At 42.5% G+C, this 19,921-nt stretch overlaps 1 long non-coding RNA gene across 1 annotated transcript in view; it reads left to right on the plus strand.

Annotated features, from left to right (window-relative positions):
• Positions 1-19,921, plus strand: part of LOC123849524 (uncharacterized) — a 122,900-nt gene that overhangs the window by 57,645 nt on the left and 45,334 nt on the right. Inside the window, exons 4-5 of the long non-coding RNA XR_010407808.1 lie at positions 15,533-15,665; positions 19,289-19,340. This is a non-coding gene — a long non-coding RNA (uncharacterized LOC123849524). The remainder of the gene's footprint in view (positions 1-15,532; positions 15,666-19,288; positions 19,341-19,921) is intronic.

The raw sequence follows: 19,921 nt of genomic DNA on the forward strand, positions 1-19,921 counted from the left end.
GCATTGTAAGTTTTGTATTTTATTTCCTGCTCATTTGTTGACATCTGTCAGCACCTGGAAATAAAGTTTTGAATCTCTGCTTCCCTGTCTGCAAATGTGTGAGTCTGGTGCAAGATGAGCGCTAAGTGTTGACTCCACAGTATGAATACCATACATGTTGGTTCTGTGTAGTACACCATGAGTTTTTAGGTATGTACTATAGGTAAATGACCACAGATAAATAGAGGCCAAGGGGTTCACAGGCAGTGCTGGGTGTTATGTTGCTTAAAGGTGGAATTTGGTGCACTTATTTTTGTATCCATGGGCCTAGACTGACCATGGGACATAGTTGGTGCTTAATACATGTTTATTGAAGCAAAAGAGCTATTGTTTCCCTCCTCTATATGGGGTGTCTGCCAAGTCCATAACAATTCTCCCTTCTCAGGAGAAGAGAACTGGGAACTCAGAATTGGCTCTGGCTGTTTCTTTCCTGAATTCCTGTGCCCACCCACCACCAGCCATACTTCACTGACCATAGCTGGCTAAATTCCCATCCTTTAGATTTGGAATTGAGACACTGGGGGACGGAGGGTCGGTGTCTGTGGCTAAACCCAGAGCATATAAATACAGGGGCTGCTACAGAGCCATCTTACAACTGAAGATTGGAGAAAGCTAGACTTGCAAGCTCAAAGGCTGAAGCCACAATATAGAGAAGAACAGACAGAATATGGAGAGAAATTCTGTAGGGATTTAGCCTGCCTCTAATCTTGGTTGCATTTCCCATTTGAGTCCTTGAGACACCCTTGTGTTATTCTAGTAACACAAGGGTGTCTCAAGGACTGTTAAATTTGGTTCGGGTTGGTTTCAATTATTTGTGGCTAAAAATCTTCCACGACTATATCAAAATTTCAGATTTCTCATTTCAATGAAGGAAATCCTACTATGTGGAAAAATTAGGTAAGGAGGAGAGACCAAACTTAGTTTAAAAACTATAAACTGACCCCCCCCAAAAAAAACTATAAACCAAAATCATCACAAATTGTATGTATTCACAATTGATTTGAGGGGCTTGTAGAATAATGCTGAGGGGCTTTGTGCATTGTTAGTTTTGAAGTAGTAAGGAATTTTTCCTTCATGGTGAAGTAGGAGCACAAAGGGAGTAAAATGGTAGACAAGAGTCAACGATAAAGCAAAGGACCAAAGAGTTAAAATAAGATTCACAAGAAACCAGAGTCATTCCTCCATGCTTCCTCAACTTCAACCCTCCTATCCAACCCATTGCCAAATCCTATCTATTTTCCCATGTAAAAATCTCTTCAGTCTGTCTCTGTCCACTCTGAGTGGCCATTAATTCTCATGAGGACTCCTGCAATGACCTTCTCTAAATGGACTGCGGGAAGCCACTTTGCCACCATTGTTTCTCCACATTGTGACTAGAGTGGTCTTCTAAAAGTGCGCAGTGTCTCCTCTTCCAGGTAAGATCTGCAAAGGCTTTCTTTTGCTCTGGCCCATAAAGCCCTGTAAAGCCCAGCCACTGTCCAATGTGTCCAGTCTCATCTGCTCCCACTCCTCTCCCCGACCATGCTTCTGTGTGGGCTTCTTTTCATTTCCTCGCCCCACCAAGTTTCCTCTGCTATGGGGCCTTTGCCCACATTGTTCCCTCTACTGGAACCTTCTTTTCTGCCACTTTACCCAGATTTCCTTGGCTTCTCTGACTAGACCAGTTAATCCTTGCGGAGTACTGTATGCTCATCCTTTCTACCACCTGTCCTAGGTACACAGTTTTCCTTTCCTTTTTCTCATTGTATGGTTGTCTTTCTGCTCTTTGGGGCTGTAAGCTCCACAGGGGCAGGAAATCTCTGTTTCAGACTGTTGTTTTAATCCTGGCCCCTAAGAGGATGATCAACAAATATTTAATGAATGAATTAATATGTGAAAAGGTAAAGGAAAGAAAAAGGAAGCATCCCCCCTCACAAAAAAGCAGCCTCCAATTTTCTCAATACTCTTTTTCAAAAATTGGTTTTATAATTCAGTTGTTTGTAACTCACAGTTTCTCTTAGATACCAGGCTCATGATGAACAATATTATTAATAATGCTAAAATCCCTTTACAAGTAGGGGTATACGGTTATCAGTAGATAAAATATAATTAATGTTAGTAGGACTCCTAGGGCAGTCCACAGAGGCCTGTTTTGCCCAGAGTGTCTCTGAAACAGTAGTTTTAGGTTCCCAAATCTCCTAAGCATCTTGTGTCTTAAGGGGACACAGGCAGTATGAAGGAGAAAGGACTCCATTTACTAGTGGAGCAAAGATGCTCTGAGAGCTGTGCTGTAAGGTTGGCCATTTTGGTGGTGAGCATGGGACAGGGCAGATGGGAATGGAGGGCAGCCTTGGGGACCACTCAAGGGAATAAGTTGCTCATTAGCCAGTTGGTAGGACTGGCTAGGCTAGGTCCCTTTCCCTTTCCCTTTGTGTGTGTCTCTTTGAAATTGTGTGCACTTAAGCAGAAGACACAACTTACCCTGCTGGACAAAGACCTTTCTTTGCTATAGAATATGGAAGTAGCTGTACTTTGGTGGGGCACCTGGCTGGCCTAGTCGGTAGACCATGTGACTCTTGCTCTCAGGGTTGTGAGTTCAAGCCCCATATTGGGTATGGTGCCTACTTTAAAAAAAAAAAAAGTAGTTGTACTTTGGGCTAGAATTTCTGCATGAGCATTCTATCCTAAGAGGAAGAAAAGGAAAGGAGTTTCCGAAGGAAGAAGGATTGTTACAGAAGCCCTCAGAGAGCAGGGGAGTGAAGTAAATTTGTGGAAGTGATGCTAGATATTGATGACTGAAGAGGAAAGTCAATGGTGCTCAGGGAATGAGAAGGCAGGAAGGGAGAAAAAAGAAAACACAGACTCCTTGCCTGAGAGTAAGGGACACAAACATTCTATTTCAAGGACCAGGTTTTCTTTTTCTTTTTTTTTTGTGATTTTATTTTATTATGTTATGTTAGTCACCATACAATACATCATTAGTTTTTGATGTGGTGATTCATGATCCATTGTTTTCGTAGAACACCCAGTGCTCCATGCAGTACGTGCCCTCCTTAATACCCATCACCGGGCTAACCCATTCCCCACCCCCTCCCCTCTAAAACCCTGTTTGTTTCTCAGAGTCCATAGTCTCTCATGGTTCATCTCTCCCTCCGATTTCCCCCCTTTCATTTTTCCCTCCCTTCTCCTAATGTCCTCCATGCTATTCCTTATATTCCACAAATAAGTAAAACCATATGAGAATTGACTTTCTCTGCTTGACTTATTTCACTTAGCGTAATCTCCTCCAGTCCCATCCATGTTGATGTAAAAGTTGAGTATTCATCCTTTCTGATGGCGGAGTAATATTCCATTGTATATATGGACCACGTCTTCTTTATCCATTTGTCTATTGAAGGGCATCTTGGCTCTTTCCACAGTTTGGCTATTGTGGACAAAGATAAACTCAAAATGGATGAAATACCTCAACGTGAGACAGGAATCCATCAAAATCCTGGAGGAGAACATAGGCAGTAACCTCTTTGACATCGGCCACAGCAACTTCTTTCAAGATACGTCTCCAAAAGCTAGTGAAACAAATGCAAAAATGAACTTTTGGTACTTCATCAAGATAGAAAGCTTCTGCACAGCAAAGGAAACAGTCAACAAAACAAAGAGGCAACCCACAGAATGGGAGAAGATATTTGCAAATGACACTACAGATAAAGGGCTGATATCCAAGATCTATAAAGAACTTCTCAAACTCAATACCCAAAAAACAATCAAGTCAAAAAATGGGCAGAAGACATGAAAAGACACTTCTCTGAAGAAGACATACAAATGGCTAAGAGACACTTGAAAAAATGTTCATCATCATTAGCCATCAGGGAAACTCAAATCTAAACCACACTGAGATACCACCTTACACCAGTTAGAATGGCGAAAATGGACAGGGAAAGAAACAACAAATGTTGGAGAGGTTGTGGAGAAAGGAGAACCCTCTTACACTGTTGGTGGGAATGCAAGTTGGTATAGCCACTTTGGAAAACAGTGTGGGGGTTCCTCAAAAAATTAAAAATAGAGCTACCCTATGACCCAGCAATGGCACTCCTGGGTATTTGCCCCAAAGACGCAGATGTAGTGAAAAGAAGGGCCATATGCACCCCAATGTTCATAGCAGCAATGTCAGCAAAAGGACCAGGTTTCCTGACAAATATTCCCAGAGCTCATGGCTCCACAGAAGGGCCAGTTACTTCAGCTAAATCTTTCTAGAGAATATCAGTTTTATTTTAGAAAGAATAATCTGGCTGCAATGTTAAGAAAAACCTAAAATCCGGAAAATACCAAATTATCTAAACAGCTACATGGCATGAGTTGTTTTCATGAAATGAGATAGAGTACTCTGCAAAAGCTTTTTTGTTAAAATCCCATCAAAGAGGATTGCCTGAAATTAAACCCAGTGTTCTTTCCAAAGAGTTTTGCAAATATCATCTATGCTGTAGAGAAGCACAGGAATTCTGATGAGAACACATTTTTCCAGGATTCATAACCCCCTTCTCTTTCACTCAGGAGGTGTCCTCTTATTTGTGGTTGTTGGATGGAACCAGTGAACCAAATACTTGAAACCAATTTGCTGGTTTGAGAAGAGGTTATTGATTCTCCCAGCGGGTGTATGCTTGGAAAATTGCATTGTTTAACTCTACATGTGGATGATTCTTGTCTCCTACTCCTTTAAGTCAGGCTGACTGAGTGAGGCACATGGATTCTTCTTGCTTTATTGAAGTCTTCAGAGGAGCTGAAAAATGTATAACAGGTCTGAATGTTACCTTGAGTTAAAAAGACTGCATGTGTTCTAAGAAAATGTCTGGTTAGGTGAGGGATATTTTTTGCAAGAATGTGCACTATTTGGGGGGCGGATGTTGGGAGAAAAACTTCCTGTGTGTTTTGCCCAGTACCAAGAAGATAATGGAGGTAACTGGTCAACAACCAAATTAAATAAATATATTTCTGGATCTTATTTAAAATGATCACTGCTTTAGCTCTTGTTGATTTATTGTTTTCAGAACTGCAAAGCCCAATCAATGTATTATGTGTATCATATGAGCATTTATTGGTCATATGACCTAAATTTGTATTCTTGAAATAAAAGGAAGCTTCCTCCCTCACTGATGGAAAGGAAGAATGGAGAGGGTATGGTTTTGAGCACACACAGACTCCCTGAATGATTTTGTGCCTTTGTGTTATTTCACTCAATAATAAAAGTTCAGTTGAATCATTGATATTCAACTCTTCGGGTAAAAGTGTACAAAAACTCAATGCATTTCAGGTCAATATTTCTTCTGGGCATTAAGAATATGTATAAGGTGGTGAAGCCACATGCTGCTGAATATTCCCTCTAAATTCTAGAAGTGTGGGTCCCATCCCACTCTAAACCTTTCTCTTACACTTTTTCCCAAGACATGGGAAGGTTCATATCAACAGGAGGTTTGTCATTTTGAACCAATTTGAGCAGACTTTGTAGCAGGAGGAAATGATTTATTGTTCCCAATCACCATTAATAAGACCATTGTAAGCAAGTTTGCTGATAAATCTACAGCCACAGGGGAGGATTGTAATTTGTGACAAGGAAAATTTCTTTCTGCTTAATGGGAAGAGACATCTCTGACCCTTACCTGTATGGGTTTATGGTGGGAGATAGGTCCTTTGGGTATTTATTGACTTAAAACCAGGAGCCTTTCTAATACAGAGTTATGTTTTAGAAATAAAACTCCCAAGGTCCTCATTTGAGGTGGCCAGTTGGTGGAGAAAAAACTCAAGTTATATATTTTTTATTTTATTTTATTTTATTTTTTTAATTATTATTATTTTTTATTCTTATGTTAATCCCCATACATTACATCATTAGTTTTAGATGAAGTGTTCCATGATTCATTGTTTGTGCATAACACCCAGTGCTCCATGCAGAATGGGCCCTCCTCAATACCCACCACCAGACTAACCCATCCTCCCACCCCTCTCCCCTCTAGAACCCTCAGTTTGTTTTTCAGAGTCCATCGTCTCTCATGGTTCGTCTACCCCTCCGATTTCCCCTGCTTCATTCTTCCCCTCCCGCTACCTTCTTCTTCTTTTTTTTTCCTTAACATATATTGCATTATTTGTTTCAGAGGTACAGATCTGAGAGTCAACAGTCTTGCACAATTCACAGCGCTTACCAGAGCACATACCCTCCCCAGTGTCTATCACCCAGTCACCCCATCCCTCCTACCCCACCCCCCACTCCAGCAACCCTCAGTTTGTTTCCTGCAATTAAGAATTCCTCATATCAGTGAGGTCATATGATACATGTCTTTCTCTGTTTGACTTATTTCACTCAACATAATACCCTCCAGTTCCATCCACGTCGTTGCAAATGGCAAGATCTCATTCCTTTTGATGGCTGCATAACATTCCATTGTATATATATACCACATCTTCTTTATCCATTCATCTGTCGATGGACATCTTGGCTCTTTCCACAGTTTGGCTATTGTGGACGTTGCTGCTATAAACATCGGGGTGCATGTACCCCTTCGGATCCCTACTTTCATCTCTTTGGGGTAAATACCCAGTAGTGCAATTGCTGGATCATATGGTAGCTCTATTTTCAACTTTTTGAGGAACCTCCATACAGTTTTCCAGAGTGGCTGCACCAGCTTGCATTCCCACCAACAGTGTAGGAGGGTTCCCCTTTCTCCGCATCCCCGCCAACATCTAAATCAAGTTATATTTTATAGTTTCCTCAAACATCTGCATTTTTGGCTTCAGTTCTTTTTTTTAACTGACAAGTTATTTCTCTTTGAGGCCCCATGCTTGATATAGAAGACTGTCATATGGACCAGAAAGAGAATTAAATCGAAGAAGGGATCTAGATGAAGGCATGCCACAGGGATGCGAATTGGAAGTTTCATCAAATGGGGCAAGAGACAAAGTGCATGCGGACAGGTAGCAGTGCAGGAAATACTGAATTCCCTGTGGTGATTATTGGCACAGGAAACTCATGAAGCACATAGCCCCAAATTAAGGGCCTCGTGTTAAAATTGTGCAGAGAATACACAGAAGGCGCACCAGCCATACCGTTAACATAAATAAATTGTTATATTTCTAAACTGTTATACACTTTGGTGATTAGCAATTTGGGGTTCCTTCTGCTGTATTTCCTGAGAAAAACCTCCAGAGAGTCAGTGGTAACTAAGACCGAAGCAGCTCTCAAGGTGTGAGATTCATCTTCTTTTGGAATTAGGGTCACCTTGGGATTCAGCCTCTAGTCGAGAGCAGGTCACGTGGAATCAAAATTCTTCTGAGACACAAGAACAGGAAGGAGGGTGTGGAGTAAGTCTTTCCCTCTTTGCTCAAGGGACGAACCAAATTTAAAGGCGGTGATAAGAACACTGACAGAATGATATTTTTAAAATATTAACTGATTTTTCCTCCCTGGCAGTTCCTGTTGCCTCTGCCTCTTCCTCACCGCAGCCCACCGCAGCCCACCCCAGCCCCATTTAGGCATCATTTACTGTATCAGGGAAGAAAGGAGTTTTACCAAAAAATAGGGGGGGAAAGGGCTTTTAATTTTCAAAAGCCAAGACTAAGGGCACTTGGCATAGTAATTATATGATGAGTTGGAGCTAAGCTTCTAGCCTCTGGTAGAACATGAGCTTTGCTTGTGTACGGGGAGGGAGGGAGAGGTCTAGATCCAGGGGCAGGGCAGGAGCTCTCAGCTGTTGATAGGGAGGTGAGGAAGAGAGAAGGAAGATGGTGGAGTAGAGGAGAAGCAGAGAAAGCCCTTGGAAGCTGGTAGCCTCTCTCTCCTTTGAAAAGAGGCTTTGTGTCGAGCACCCCGGGAGAAAGTAGTGGGTACATCCCTTTCCTGTAGGGCTCGAGGAGATGTACTTAATGCTTATTCTCTTGCTACCATGTATTGAACACACATGAGGCCAAACCCCAGAACAGAAATGGCTAAGTGGTTTCCAAGGCAGATAGTCTGAAGGAATCTCTACAAGTTGAATGCATCAGCCCAGCATTGCAAGTGTTAAAATGAGTCCCCGGTGCTCAAAAATGCCACTAGCGTGGTAACAGAGAACCCTCAACCTTCAACTGGCCTCTGAAGTCAGGGCAGTCTTGGGAGACTGAGCTCTTAACCTGTGGGCTCTAACTGCAGACAGTGTCAGAAGTGAATTGAATTGCAGGTTGTATGTGTGGGGAGGAGGGGACCCACGTGTTTGGGGTCAGAAGTGTTTTGAGTAAACACCGTTCAGACATTTTGACTTCTTCCCTATTTTTTTTCCAAGGCATAATTCAGATTGCATCTGTTTCCAGGCACCTTTCCAGACCTCTCCATCCTTGTGTTCCTTCAGCACGTCACACATGGATTCTGGCCCTTGATCAGAATTGGCTTTGGATCTCAGGCTGAGTTACTGTCAGCTGCTGCTTGTGAACCCAGAAGGGGTCTGGCTTGTGTCCTCACAGCACCTACCGTGAATGTAGCATCCTAGGCCGGCAGGTATTTTGGTGCCTGGTGCATCATAAAGCTTCGATACCTATTTGTCAGACTCAATTTAAGATTCTAAAACACATCATTATAGAAACATGAGACAGATCCTTGAAAGAACGTTGAATTGGCATGGCTTTGATTGCCTCACTGCTTTTCTATGTCACCCCAACGCTTTATTTCAGACTTTTTCAAACATACAAAACAGTGCAAGTCACCGTGTAATAATGACCTATCTTGTTTGATAGTCTCGATTATATTCATGCGTCTATGTGCATTGATGTATTTATGACATATTTATTGATCTATCCGTCTACCATCCATCATTCCCATATTATTTTTTCCTCACTGTCTTTCCAACACAACCAATGTTTGAGAGACCTTCAACTTTGGAACAGGATCTGGGATTAATTCCTGACTTCAGCCCTTATTTGTTGCATGACCTTGGGGGTATTGCTTAACCTGAGTCTGTTTCTGCCACAGGGGTGGACAGTGCAGGCTACTTCATAGGTTTCGGTGAGGAGTAAATGAGATAATATAGATAAAGGGCCTGGTGCATCATGTGTGTTCAATACATGGTAGCAAGAGAATAAGCATTAAGTACATCGTAAATATTTATTTCAGCCATCAGCACTGATTTGCAATGATTTGTGCCTCCTGCGTTCTTGCTTTCAGCCCCTGCTTTAGGCCCAGAAAGAAGAGAAATTCACAGGAGACAACAAGTCTCAGACTCTTTCTTGGATATAAGCGAGAGGTCCCTGGATCTAAGAGGTCAGAGGTGATCTGGGCTTTGGTGTGGAAACTGCATTCTGAATTCCCTGGCATAATTAAAAGGCCATATATCTAAGAGTAGAATCGACGGTTATTTACTTACCCTAGACAAGATGGGTGGGTGGGTGGGTGGGGGGTCAATGTTGACATAAATTTCTGAAGAACGTTTGCTGGAAAGGAGGTGATTAAGGAGAGAGTATCAGGACTCCCACAGCCATAAAAACCTCTTCCTGGGTCCTCTGGTGCAGGGATTTGCACATTTTCTGAGTGTAGGCCCTCATTAGTACAGCCTTCCACTCTAAGGCTAAAGACTATCCCCAAGTCGGGGAACCAGAATTATGCCCAAATCGTTTTGTTCCTGAAATGGTCCTGCAAAGCTGAGGCCAGAGAATGGAGGATGAGGCCACCTCCCCTATGGCCTCAGACCAGCCAGCATTTGGGATGGTTGGAAGGCTGGAAAAAGAAAATCTCATCCTTTGTTTCCTGCCTGTGCTCTTGCCATGCCCATCCCGTGCCCATTCATAGCCATATCCTTCCTACCCCTTGGTTTAATCATGTTGAGCACAGAAAGGTGTGAATAGTATGGTTTGAATAAAAATGGGGGTCCATCCATAGGACTTGTTTTCTGCAACACAGTTAGAGTTGCACATTTGTGTTCATGTAGGTCAGGAGAATTGTCCCTGCATGAACTGGAAAACGCCCAATGTCCTCCTCCTCCTAAAGGTTTACAACCTATGTGACGTATCACATCAATCGGTGGACTCTTTTAAAAATACAAGTGCCTGCTCTCCCTCAATTCTGTCCCCACCCCTGAGAGTCTGAGTCAGTGGGTCTTGGGATAGCCCACTGGAATCTACATTTAAAACAATCTTTACCAATTATTTTGCTTCACAGTCAGAGCTAAGAACTACCTCTGTACTATCAAGTCACATAGCTCTTCTTCATAAAAGCACAGATGAGGCATGCCTTCTTTTGCGATGCAAAACCTTGGTTGACCTTCCCGTTTTTGCTTTGCCTTCCACCAGTTGATGGGCATAAAGTGGAAAGCTAGCTGAAATGAAAAGATTAGGAATACTTCCAAAGTAGAAAGGCTGAGCATAAAGGGGAAATACAGACAACCCAGGAGAGCTTTTGAGGAGACTCTTAATTGGTGTGAAGAAGAACCAATAGAGGTTATCACTTAGCTACCCCAGAGCAGGTAAAGCGTATAACCCAGGCCAGAAGAGCACGGGCAGATTGAATTACTGTATTTTACTCTACAACACCCACACTTCACATTCTAATATCCCAAGCATCTTTGGCCAGGTGCCATTTGGAAAGTAGTTGTCATTGTCTATGCAGAATAGATATTGTTGTTGTTCATGGTGGCATAACTGGACAGTGTCCCTCGGAGTTTCAGTCAGCAAACAATTTAAGGACTATTTGAAGAAAGAATACAATCCTTGTTGTTTGAAAACCTACATTTGCTGGTTAGATCAAAAAAGGAACAACATCAAATCTTCAGATCATCAAGTGTTACTTGTTTGGAAGAAAATTCTAGAGAAAATAGTGGTATGTTTTTTAAAGAAATACTGCATTCTTGGTGCTCTTGATGACACAGACACAAATATCATGTGGAAAATGGGAACAACATGCCAATTCTGAGTTGAAAAGTGACCCAAGACAGTCAGTTGGATGCGAAGGAGTTTGGGGTATAATTGATTTGGCGGTATCTTTTCCTCTTCCTTAATGGCAGATAATAGTGATGCATCTCATAACCATTGGGGTCTTCTATTGTGTAATATGATATTTGTGTTGGTCTGTACAAAGGAGAATACTGGATAGAATTCTCCTCTCAATAGTCCCCTGAAAAGCATATATAAAACACAAAACTACAGCGGGGGCCCAGGGAATCACAGATTGATGTGTGTCTAACTTCCAGAAAATAAGTTCTCTCTGAAAAGAGAAAGAACCACCACCGTATATTTACACAATAATAACACTTTTAAAGAAAATAGCTGGGTTTCACTAAGAAGGAAGTATTACTATTTTGGTGGAATTTTTTTGAAGAACTATGTAGGCATGTGATCCAGAAATTGATGGATATAGCCAGATATGCTTCCAAAAAGTCTTTCCTGTTGGAGGTAACTTGGCTACCCCAGAGTAGAACCCCTCAGAACCTGTAACCCCCAGGTCCCCTCTCTTCCGCATGCTGCCCTTATAATTTCTCACAGTAGCTCTCATATAAACTTTGCTCTTCATCAGACTCACCATCTCTTTCTTCAAAGATTTATCTATTTTTTAATCCATTTTTGAGGCTTCCCCATCCTCGAGCCTCTCTTCCGGAATACCCTCCAATCTGTCTACATCCCTTGTAGGTAACATAGACCCCAGTTTGTCCAGGAGTCTTCACTGATGCCTATTTTCCAGGCTTAATTTATACCTGCAAACCCTTTCATTCTAAAAAATGTCCTGATTAGAACAACACAGTGTACAGCCAGCCTTCTTACAGCTGAGCTGGATGCACTACATGAGGGTGAGTGGATTAGGGAAAATTAGAGCAGGACTCTCCCGGTCCTAAGTGTAGATGCTTCACAAATTCAGTCAAGTGGATGCATCAGTGACTTGGGACACACCTCACACCGTTGCCTTGGGTTAAGCTGTGGCTCATCGCAGTCAAGCCTTTTCCAGAAAGCCACACCTTCTCTGTGGAGTAGTGCTTCTGGTGGTTCTGTGGCATTTGTTCTTACTCAAGTTCATGGTGTTAGAATTCTGCCCATTGTCAAGAACTTTGCCATCCAAACTGCTGCCTTATCCCTTCCAACTTCCTGCTGTCAGAAGGTAGAATCTTGCCTTTCTGTATCATTATCCACGTTCTGATTAAAGATACTGTGTAGGATAGTCTGGTGGCACTTCACCTCATTTCAGTTTGACCCCCCCATTCACATCCCAGGAGTCATTTCACATCCCAAACTCCCTGACCTCCTGCATGATAAGATCTCGGGAGACCTCAGCAAATGCCTATTGAAACTTGACATGTCTAATGTCGAGTCTGTTTTCTTAGTCAAGGCATCTAGATCTTGGACCAAAAAAGGGAAGAAAACACAGTTAAGTCTAATGTGACTTCTTAGTGAGTCCACTTCTTTTTGGCCCCCATGGGGCCTTGGAAATGGAATGACTGACACAGAACAGGTCAGTGCTCAAGGAATATTTGTTGATTCAAGCATGATTTTTTTTTATTGAAAGACAAGTAGAAGAGCTTGCTCATGGCTCTTGCTGTGAAAAAAAAAAAGCCTATTTCTTTACACCTGTCAAGGACATCTGCTTAGGGAAGTCCCACACCCAGCTTAGGTCCACGCTGGAGTATGAATCGACTATTTGCTAATCATGTAAATATTATTGCCGAAACGAAAACATGATTGAAGCTGAAAATGTGATCTGAATGCAAGAAGTGCCAGCTCTTTAATGTAAGCAATTAATTAGGCATCATCTTTACATCTGGTGATAGGTCCCAGGGTGTTAATCAAATCAAATACCACCAGCTGCTGAGAGAACAGGCTCATTCGGGAAGGATTCTTTGCACTGAAGGGGAGAGGGAGGTGGCACTGAAATGATTTCCTAAGACTCCAGTAGCTGAGGACCCCTCTAGAGGAACTGTGGGAAATGACTTTGTAGGAACATGCGTAGCATCAGAATACACTGTCTTGAGTCAGCTGAAATGGAAAGGGCTAGACAGAGCTGAGGTCACCTCCTGGTTCTGCTTCCTTCTAGCCTTGGAAAACCACAAGATCTACCTGAGCCTTAGTTTCTTCAACTTTAACATAGACGGGACAACACCTACCTTATAGGGCTTTCGTGAAGGTAAGAGACTCTGTAGATGGCACTCTGGGGCAATGCCAACCTGCAAGAAGGACTTCCTGAGGCAGTCAGGGTGGTAGCAATGGTGGTTGTGAGCATCTGAATGGGTTCCGATCCCCACTCTGCTGCCTACATGTCTTCTTTGACCTTGGACATACTCTTCACTTTCAGAGCTTGCTCTTCTGTCTCGGAAAAGGCAGGAGTGCACTAGAAGGTGTTCCAGGGCTAAATGCCCATCATTCTATGACAGAATAGGAATTGGGACAATTCGGTGATAAGTGGGACGAGACATGGGAAAACTCCCCTGATACGTAGGAGGATTGCCTCATGACCAAGGGTGATGCTTCACAGGGCATTCATTTTCCTTATTTCAACCCCACCCACCTCCGCCCCAGAGCAGGCTGGAGGCCACCTGCAATGAGCCCTCATCCTCTTTAGTCCTCACCACTGCACCTGCCTGGCTGTCCTCACAGGTGGGGGCTCATGGTGGAGCACATCTGTGCAGTGTAGGGAGACACTCAGCATGCACCCGGAAGAAAAAAGTAAATTTTGGAAGGGAGGGAGGGCCTGTATTGAACTATTGGGAAATTTGAAATAACACTTCTTTTTCTTTTTCTTGTTGCAAGCTAGTACATGGTTGACGAGGAGAGCTAAGAACGCACGTTAGGTTAAAGCTACCACCATGAGCATGCTGTGGATATCCTTCCAGTCACTTACATATAAAACAAAAATGACTGAATGTTACCACCCTATCTTAGAGTATACTTTTCTGGGCATCTCCCCCCTTCTGCATCATTGCTGTTTTAACTTTTGCCGATTTCTGTTAATAGCAATGCCTTGGTTATTTAGCAGAGGCCTCCAAAATAGGCTGCTTGCCTCTAGGTCATACACCAAGCAATCAGGGAACAGGAAGAAAATTTCAGAATTTTTGTTTATATTTTTATATCTTCTTTTTAAAATTGTGTGTGTGTGTGTGTGTATTTCATAACATGTAAAAATATGTCTGGAGGTAGATTGTCCAGAGCTAGGATGGGGGCACAGGATGCTATTAGAGACTTAAAACTCTTTGTAGCTTCCTGCCCTTCTACCTCATGTATGGGTCTTCATCCCCAGGCTGGCAGCCTCATGTTTGCTAGCTGGCTGCTTCTGTCTGTGCTTTACATTACATTCCAGGCAGAAATCATAGGAAAGAATGAAGCGCAAAGGATTTTCTCCTAGTGAGGCTTTGCTTTTTATTCAAGAAAGGATGTTTTCCTTCTCATTGGTCAAAACAAAGAAAGTTGGCAAATTGAAAACTTTCAGCTTCTCAGCCTCTATGGCAAAGGAAGTCAAGGACATAGGGCATTAGGAATTGTTGGGGGTGTAGAACAGCCATAGGGTCTGCCGCGGTCCTCACTCCAGGAAAACACATACACGTGTGCACATGTGCACAAACACAAACACACACACACACACACACACACAGTTTTGCCAGGTGATTTCAGGGGATGGAAGGACACCTGCTCTGTAGGGCCAAACTGAGAATGAACGGATGCTCTGCTCAGCCAAAAGCCAGAGAGCATGAGAGAAGCAACAGGAAAAGAAGATAGAAAAGAGAAGACAAGGGGAACATCTATGAATGGGAGTGGCAGATAGGGGAAGCAGATAGGATAATAACAGTGAAAAAGAAATATAATGGCAAAGAGAAATAAAAAGGAAAGAGCAATACTACAATGGGGAACAGGTAAACAGTCTTCTAGGTATCTGAAGTTTAAGGGAGTGTACCCTCCTGAAGGACCAGAAGTCAGCTATCCAGTGCGGGTGGGGGTGGTAAAGGAGGTGGCCGAGGAGGGGACCAGTTACTAAAAGCTGGGCCAAGTTCTATTAACTTCTGTAGAAACACAGGATATGCATTAGGACTTCAAAGGAGTTCCGCTGAAGGTTTGGGAACTTGGAGATTTGAAGTCTGATATCAGGGTCTGATATCAGGTCCAGCAGGGTAAGCTCAGTTCTGTAGAATGCTGCCACATGGTGTTATATTAGGTATTGTAAATCATTTCTACTGGAGTTTACACATTGGTAGGAACTGATCACAATGTTCGCATTAGATATGTTCCTGAAAACGTACAGTTAAGCAACACGATGACCAGCAGTACCCCTGAAACCATTCTACAGGACCCATGAAAAACTCTTGCCAGCTGGACAAAGCATAGACCCAAAGATCCAGTGTCTTCGGACATTGTGAATTGCAGAAGCAAAAAGTTTTTAAGAACAACACATGTGTTTGAGCCATGTGTATCCTCCTCTAGGAAACTTGGTGGTACCAGGGAAAGACATTACTTTGGAACATAAGTTAAAAAAAAGAGAAGAAAGAGAGAACGAACAAAAAAGGATGAAAATGAAAAATTCACTGATTTTTTCCAGAGGAAGAAATACCTGATTTCTGAAAACAGCCTATATCCTGAACAGTTTCCTGGAAATGACACCACTGGTTAACTTTTATAAAACATTCCAAGTGTTAAACAGCAAGTTCTGATGCTTCCAAGTGCCCGAAGAGGTAAGCAATTTCTTTTTAAGATTTTATTTATTCGACAGAGAGAGAGAGAGAGCACAAGTAGGGGGAATGGCAGTCGGAGACAGAGGGAGAAGCAGGCTCCCTGCAGAGCAAGGAGCCCGATGTGGGACTCGATCCCAGGACCCAAGAATCATGACCTGAGCCAAAGGCAGTCGCTTAGCCAACTGAGCCACCCAGGCACCAAAGGTAAGCAATTTAAATGAGTTTGATATTTTTACCTGTATCTGACTTGGAGGCCCACCTGAAGTAAACATTTCTGTGTGCATGCTACTGACTTGATGTCTCTCTCTTATTATAAGGACACAAGCCTTAATGGATTAGGATCCCACACTTATGACCTCATTTAAGGCCACGTCTTAAATATAGTCACATTGGGGGTTAGGACTTCAATATATGAATTTTTTCAGAGGGGGAGGCACCATTCAGTCCATTATAATTTGTTTGTCTCTCTCAAACCTTATGTTTCATAGCATCTTATAACCCCAGCAATCCATATGCTCATCATCATGTGACCCTAGTTCTGCAAGAAAGGATAGTCAGGCTGCTTACGCAGTTTATGAAGACAAAGAAATGTGTGTTCACTTTAGAAAAAGTACCATCTTCTGCAAATCAGCAAGACAAATACCTCAATGGAAAATGGGCAAAGATACAAGATCAAAATTCACAGAAAGGAAAAACGCAAAAAGCTAACAAGAATATGAAGAGATGCTCAAACTCAGTTGACAGGAAAATGCAAGTTAAATTAACTATTAGGCATCTCTTTACATGTACTAGACTGGCAAAATCAGCGTACTGCCAAGTGTTGACGGAGACATGGGAGCATGGAAGCCCTCACCCACGGCTGATGGGAGTGTAAACTGGTCTAGAAATCCTGCAGGGGACTCTGGTGGTAATAGCAGATTAGGTCTATGTATACTTCCTGACCCAACAAGTCCACTTTTGGGTGCATATCAAGAGGGGATTCTCACAGAGGTCATAGGGTCCTATATGAGTAAGGTGACAAGGCATTTCAGCTTGCATAGGACAGTGTGTACTAGGTACTAGACATCTGCTGTCCTGGTAGAATTACTAATAGCACCCTTGTCACTCTCAAAACTGTTCATCCTGTGTTTAAGGATTGTCCTCACAGCCTATTTGTGGTGGTGGTGGAGGAGGGGGAGGCAGGGAGGGTGTTGGAGGCAGTTTGGGGAGTGGAGAGGCCAAATGTGTTGGGTTCGTGCTCTCCCGCAGAGAGACGTAACAGAGTAGATGTACCCTTAGAAAAATATATGGGTCTTAAAAACATGGGCTGAATGAAAAAGAAACAGATTGAGGTTTATAACTATAGTTGCATACCATTAGGATTTATGCATATAAAACTATATGTTGTATAAGAACAGAATAGCAAAAGAGCTTGCATTAATCACATTGAAATGGTTGCCTTGGGACAGATGAGGAATAGCAGTGAAATAAAAGGGAAGAAAGAAAGAAAATGAGAAGGGTCGTCTTAGATCAAAGATGATAATGAACCATTGAGAAGTATGAATAACTCAGGCCACAGTATCTGAAATCGAAAAGGAAGAGTCCCATCAAGGTAGATAAAAGCAAAGAATTTTTTAAGCATTCAAAAAAATTAAACTATAACTTTCTTGAGAAATTGGTATTTATTTGTTTGCTTCTTTATTCTCTTATTCTCAAAAAGCATTATAAGTCTGCTTAATAAGTATCTTAAATAGGGGCACCTGGGGAGCTCAGTTAAGCATCTGATTCTTGATCTCAGCTCAGGTCTTGATCTCAGGGTTGTGATTTCAAACCCCACAATGGGCTCCACGCTGGGTGTGGAGCCTACTTAGAAAAAAGTATCTTAAATAAGGAAAAAAAAAAAACAGAAAAATCATTGAGTAAGGAAGGCAGAATAGGGAGTACATAGAACTAGGAAAGATAAGGCAAAGTCAGGTGTGAGGTTAATATCTAAAATTCATACCAAAAAGTCCTATAGATTTTCCAGAGATGGGTCTCAGCTTTGGTGCTGAACTTCCCAAAGAAGGAGATGCCCTCACATACATGATCTACAGTATCTGTAATAACAGACACCACAAAACCATTCCAAGTACTAAGAAGCAGCCCAATTGTTTCCCATTCTGAGATCAGAGAGAAATTTCTCGCTTGGGCTCTCATAAGGATGGCATTGTGTAAAGAAACAGTAACCTAGAAAATTCATCTTTACAGAAAGACTCATTCCAAAGCCACGTTGAATACCTAAATGCTAATTTACTCTAACAGGGTTTGGGTTCCTTGGATTGCTACAAAATAACTAGGTTTCAGTTCCAGGATACTTGAGGAAATGTTCCTGTGAATGCAGTAAACCTGTGTGGCCCACCGACATTTGGGCTCTTCCACTTGGTTATGAACCACAGGGCTATAAATTTCTGGTCATTACGGCATCTGCTAATGAAAGAAAAAAAAAGAAAAGTGTTCTTCTTACACACTCCACGAGTGCCATTGCCTTTCTGTCCCTGAGGAGGGGGCAGGAGACGAAGAGAGAATGTTTTCCTCTATCTCTTCCTGAAGCAACTTTCGCAGCAATTAAATTTTTATTGACTAAAAACCAAATGTAGTAGTTATTGTAGTGGCTACAGGAAGTAAATCTATTATGTGGAAATAGGTGCCACCATCAGACTGAAGCCAGTGAAAAGCAATGCATAATGGAAGGGTTTAGGGGCAGGCATCTGCAGAAATAATCCACTCTGAGAGATGACCTCCAAATGGACATTCAAGGTGTGTGGGAGGGGATAGGGGAGGGAAAGAGACAATCTGGTGTTTGGTACATTCTGGGCTTGGAGCAAGTATAGTTCATCAGATTCTTTGGAAGCCTGATTGAAATAACCCCTGAGCACTATCCAATTGTAGTGGGTTTTATTTTATCAAGTGACCTCTGCTTATTAATTCAGTTTTTAAGAGCCTGCGAGAGGAGGGGATGGAAGGTTGATGCCAAAATAGCGGTAATCATTACCTTTCCTGTATCCTGTACGTGACTTAGCAACTCATCTTGTCAATAGCTAGAGACTATTTATTAACCCCTTGGATGTACGCTGGCTTGTGACTCGTTGTGCCCGCAGAATGTGCTGGAAGCCATGATGTGCCACTTTTAAGCCTAGGTTATCAAGAGGCTTTAAATACTTATCTCCTCCTCTCTCTGTCTGAACATGCCACCATGGAAACACACTCAGGCCAACTTGCTCAGTGATGGGAAACAAGGCCCCTTTACTCTTACTGCTCTGGCTGATTGCCAGACTGTACTAGCCATGTGTTAGATCAGCCAGCACGTGTGGCCCAACCACCAGGTGAGCACAAGTGCCCGAGCAGCTGAGCCTCTCCCAGATCAGCAGAATTGCCCTGCTACTACCCTAGATGCATGAGCAAAAAGCAATGCTAATTGCCTCAAGTCTTTGAGTTTGGACGTGGTTGTTATACAGCAAGAGCTAACAGATACAGGATGGTTCCCTGCAATGGTATTATAATTAATAGAAAAAAATTTTCCCGCTACTATAAATAAAAGAATACAAATGAAAATATTACAAATGAAAAACAATAACCACACCTTGGCATTCTGGTTTGTGTTTTAGGATCTTCTAAGCCAGTGAGCATGGAATCCCCTGAGAACCTGAGTAGCTGTGAGTAAGTAGACAAAGTTTAGTTTCTAGACTTGCAAAATGGAGGATCAGACCCTAGACAACTGGTTTTTAAAGCACTCCCGCCTGGGATTCCCAGCGTGACTGTGAGGACACAGCCATATGTCTCTCTTATGAATAAAGTGTCTGAAATTTAAGTCCTCATTTTCCCCATCTCCTTCTACTTTACATGACCGAGGGTTGTTTTCTCTTCAAATATCTTTAATTACTCCTAAATTGCATTGCACCTGCTACTGTGAATTCTCCAACAGCTCCTTTCTTGGGGCAGTGTTTTCCCCTCTGCTGGTTTATGTCTCACCACCTCTCCTCAGGGAGAGGAAGCAGGGATGTGCACAGAAATACTCGTCACAAGTGAAGCTGGAAAACACCAGCTTTTAATTGGGTTCTACGGTGCTTTCCGTGGCCACTTCTGACCCCTGACATTTTCTTTTCTTTGAGTTTTGTCATCAGTTTTATTGTGAGCAGTTTGGTTAGGCTTCACGTTTGCAGCGGGAAGGAGAGGCACAGTGAGTCCTGGCCCTCTCGCCCGTGAATCACCAGCATCTGTTACACAGTGGCCGAGTCTCG

The sequence above is a fragment of the Mirounga angustirostris genome, unplaced genomic scaffold (assembly GCF_029215605.1).
Source record: "Mirounga angustirostris isolate CCGP_5_RB_7025 unplaced genomic scaffold, mMirAng1.0.hap1 SCAF_15, whole genome shotgun sequence".
In the NCBI taxonomy this organism is placed as follows: Eukaryota; Metazoa; Chordata; class Mammalia; order Carnivora; family Phocidae; genus Mirounga; species Mirounga angustirostris.